At 42.5% G+C, this 4,706-nt stretch overlaps 1 protein-coding gene across 1 annotated transcript in view; it reads right to left on the bottom strand.

Annotated features, from left to right (window-relative positions):
- Gxylt1 (glucoside xylosyltransferase 1) overlaps positions 1-4,706 on the bottom strand; it is a 33,290-nt gene that overhangs the window by 28,137 nt on the left and 447 nt on the right. The gene's annotated exons all lie outside the window — the stretch shown is intronic.

The raw sequence follows: 4,706 nt of genomic DNA, 5'->3' as shown, positions 1-4,706 counted from the left end.
TTTTTTTTTTTTTTTTGCCAGCTGTGGAGCTTGAACTCAGGACCTGGGCACTGTCTTTGAACCTCTTTGTGCTCAAGGCTAACACTCTACTACTTGAGCCACAGCACCACTTCCAGCTTTTTCTGTTTATGTGGTGCTGAGGAATCAAACCCAGGGCTTCATGCCTGCTAGGCAAGCACTCTACGGTTAAGCCACATTCCCAGCCCTTCCATGAGATTCTTATCTCCAATAAATCACTAGAAAACCAGAAGTGGTGCTGTGGCTCAAGTAGTATAGCGCTTGCTTTGAGCTGAAGAGCCAAGGGACAGCATCCAAGCCCAGAATTCCAGAGTTAAAGCTCCACGACCGACCAAAAAAAAAAAATTTCCAGCATCCAGACGGTGAAAATAAATTTCTGCTGTTTATAAACTGCCCAATCTACTGTATTTTCTTATAGCAACCCAAACAACGCTTTACAAGTATGTTTGAAGTAGGTGCCACTATGTTATTCAATAAAGTAAGATACAAGATACAGTATACTGGTTTTGCATAACATGTTTTTGTATTAAAACAGGAAGTAAGGAATCTTTATTATTCAATTTTCTTCTCTGTTCACTGTCCCAATTCCTTGCCTTCAAAAATAACTGCATCAAAAAAAAAAACACAGAAAGAAAAAACTCTATAAACAACAACAGTACAGGATTGGGATGTAGTTCCTTGGAAATAAGCACTCACCTAGCAAGTGCAAGGCTCTGGGTTCCCCATCAGAAAGAAAGAAAGAAAGAGAGGGGGGAGGTAAGGAGAGAGGAGCAAAAATGATAAAAATCCCTCTCAACAGAATCAAGGTTCATTGGCCTTATAACAATAGACACCAGCATCTAAAATGCAGATATTTGGACTCTCCAACCATCCATTCTGATTTTCAGCACTCCACTGGGGCCTAAAAAGAACAGTTTTCCTCCAAAGTCAGAAATTGAAAAAACTGCTATAAATTTAAATTATCAAAACAATCAACGGCCAGGTATCAGTGACTCATGCTTGTAGTATAGCTACTCACAAGGATGAGATCTGAGGATCACAGTTTGAAGCCAAACTGCAAAGTAGAAACTATGAGACATCTCTAATTAATCACCAAAAAGCAGTAAGTAGAGCTGTGGCTCCTATGGTAGAGCACTATCCTTGAGCAACAGAGCTCAGGGGCAGCTCCAAGGATGAATTCAACCTCAGGATAGTACATGCGTGCGCAAGCGCGCCCCCACACTCCCTTTCCCCCATCACCATATTAGCTATAATTTTATAATGCCACATACTTATACAAGCCGTCTCATTTTTCAGTTCTCACAGTATCATACTAACATCACAGATAGTCTTACCTAACTACTAGTGAAGAAACATGTTCTAGGTCAACCAAACCAGGAGGACACACGTGACAAAATGAAGTCTGTGACCCCCAAATTGCTTCCTCCTTTCCAGTCTTTAAATTCTCAGTACATCCTACAAGTGTTCACAGGACCCAGAAGAAATCAAAACCTGAGACCAAACCAGAGAAAGGAGGGAGGTGACAACCACAGTACAACTCTATGCATACCAAAACTTGAAGTTATACACATCTGAAAAAAGTATAATTTCCATTTGTCAATGACATCCCAATGCAACTGAAATTTTGTATGTCTCATCTATTTTACAGGTGAAGAAATCAATGCAAGCCAGGCACTGGTGGCTCACGCCTGTAATCCTAGCTACTCAGGAGGCTGAGATCTAAGGATCGCGGTTCAAAGCCAGCTCAGGCAGGAAAGTCCATGAGAGTCTTATCTCAATAAAAACCACTAGAAAACCGGAGGTGGCGCATTAGCGGAGCACAGGGACAGTGCTCAAGCCCAGAGTTCAAGCCCCATGATCGATAAAAAAAAAAAAAAGAAATCAATGCATAGAGTAATGTCATAATCTAACTAAGTTACTAGCAGTAACTGCAGCTAGCGTGAGGACACAGGCTTGTCTGTCTGTAAGACACACATTTTCTGATAACTAAGATAGTGTTTTCATTTTTTTCTTTCTTTGTGGTACTGAGGATTAAACCCAAGGCCTTATGCATATTAAGCAAACACACTATCATTGAACTAAGTTCTTTAAAAAAAAAAAAAAAAGACAAGAGCTTGCTACATATGACAAGTTGGCCTGGCACTTGATACATCTTACCAAGTGCTGGAATACCAGGCATGTGCTACTATGCTCAATTTAAAACAGTATGTTCCAAACAGAATGCACTGATAGATTTCACTAGAAAAAAAAAAAAATTGTGCCGGGCGCTGGTGGCTCACGCCTGTAATCCTAGCTACTCAGGAGGCTGAAATCTGAGGATTAGGGTTCAAAGCTCAGGCAGGAAAGTCTATGAGACTCTTATCTCCAATAAACCACTAGAAAACAGGAAGCGGTGCAGTGGCTCAAGTGGTCGAGTGCTAGCCTTGAGCTAAAAAGTTGAGGGACAGCACCCAGGCCCAAAGTTCAAGCCCCACAACTGAAAAAAAGAGAAAAAGAAAAAAAATTGTTCTTATCATTTTAAAGTTCTTATCTAAGTAGGTGAAGGATTTTTCCAAGTATTTGCTTTCATGAAATTCTATGGGATGAAATTTTGTAAGATTTGACCAATCTTCTGCATATAAATCTAAGGCTACATTTTAGATGAAGGAGAAAATTAATAATTTTAATTTGACATTGAAAAAGTAAAACTGCAAGCCAGGTATGGCAGTACACATCTATAATCCCAGCACACAGGAGGCTGAGGCAGGAGGACATCAGTGACTTGAGTTGGGAGGTCAGTCTAAGATATATAATGTGGCCCTGTGGAAAGAGAGACAGGAACAGAAAGAGAAAATGAGTGTGGTGGCTCATGTCAGTGATTCTAGCTACTTGGGAGGGGGGAGATCAGGAGGACAGTGCCTGGAGGCTAGCCCAGGAGAAGGCTGGCAAGACTCACATCTCAATGTAGCACACACATCATCCCAGCTATAGCAGTGGTATAAATAGGATTGCATTCCAGCCCAGCCCAGCCCAGCCCAGCCCAGGCCAAAAAAAAAAAAAAAAAAAATGCAAGACCCTATTCAGAAAATAATGAAAGGAAAAAGAACTAGGGGCATAGCTCAAGTGGTAGAGTACCTGCCTAGCAAGCATGAGTGAAAGTTCAAACTCCAAACTGCAAAGACGGGAAACGGAAGGGGGGAAAAAAAGGAGGAGGGCAGGGAAGAAGGATGGAAAGAAGGTTGTTTTAGCTGGCCAAGCAAATTCATAATAAAATCTGTCACAAAATAAGATAAAGTACAAAAAAGAATGTTACTCTATTAAACTGAAATGCTAACATTATAGTCTCTTTTCAGTTATCATTTGACTGAAATGTTGCTCATTTACAATTCTATCAATATAAAAAAAAAAGAATTCCTTTTCTATAACTTGAAAAGCTTCACAGAAGAGCTGAGCTTCCATCAATCACTTTTTCATGAGCTCATTCAAAGCTTCAGTCACTGCTTCTACCAGGACAGATAACAGGAGCTGTTGAAGCCTGCTTGAACAGGCTTTCAGGAATATTAAGTCTTGAGATTCTAGGCATTTCTGACTGTAATCAAATCAGAGTTTTAAAAAAATCCATTTTTTCAGGCTGCTTCCCTGCTCAAATGTCATTTGATCTGTCATTTCATTCTAGAAATGATGATCAACTATTAGAGGATGTTCAACGATATCTTACAGGGCTAACCTGTGCTCCCTCCTCCTACACCCTTCTCAGGCGCAGACCCCCAGCAGCTGCTCTTTGGTAGAGTGACTGGAACTCGTTGCCCAGCAAGGCAGTGTGAAACGCTCACTCTGTTTTAAGTATGGATCATATGTTGCTCAAATATCCTTTCTCCCCGCACTGAAATCGGAGGCTTCAAACTGTGAAAACGATCGGGACGAATCCACCTCAACCAGGATGCTGCTGTATAATTACCAATTAGTCGAGAGAGAGGAGGGCTCTCCAACCTCATCCACAACGCATTTCAACCTTGGTGAAGTCTCTCTTGCTTTTCTTAACTTCCTCTGCGGTTCAAGAACCAACCAGTTGTTTCCAAAAGAAAAAAAAAATCACAGCTCGGACAAATGCCAAGTCCAGAGGACTTGGCTATTAATGAGAACTTAGCGATAACTCCGAAGTTAGACCCGGGGTCTGGGAGGGGGGCGGGGAGAGGAATGAACTGAAGGCGCCAGTCTCGTGTTTAAATATCTCAACTTGAACTCCATGGAAACAAGAGGGAATTCCTCCTGGCCAGACAGCAATGAGGGTGGGTTTTTTTTCCTTTTCTTTTGTGTGTGTGTGCATGCATGTGTATGTGCGTGCATGTGTGTGTGCATGCCTGTGTGCATGCATGTGTGCGTGCATGTGTATGTGTACATGTGTGCGTGCATGTGTGCGTATGTACGTGCGTGTGTGCATATGTATGTGTGCATACATGTGTGTGCGTGCGTGTATACGTGTATGTGTGTACGTGTGCGTATATGTGTGCAGGCATGTGTATGTGTGTGTGTTGTACGTGTGTGGGTGCGTGCATGTGTGTATGTGCGTGTATGTGTGCGTGCGTGTGCGTGGAGCACCACTTTATTTTCCACCAACTTTTCAGTTGCGAGCTCCTTCGATCTGTAACTGCCTGGGAGCGCGCGCAGCGCCCCGGCGGGGAAGCGCCGGCTCCGAGGGCTCGGCGGCG

Source organism: Dipodomys ordii, unplaced genomic scaffold (genome assembly GCF_000151885.1).
Source record: "Dipodomys ordii isolate 6190 unplaced genomic scaffold, Dord_2.0 Scaffold42, whole genome shotgun sequence".
In the NCBI taxonomy this organism is placed as follows: Eukaryota; Metazoa; Chordata; class Mammalia; order Rodentia; family Heteromyidae; genus Dipodomys; species Dipodomys ordii.
Note: the sequence above shows the minus strand (reverse complement) of the source record. Positions and strands in the feature narration are given on the sequence as shown.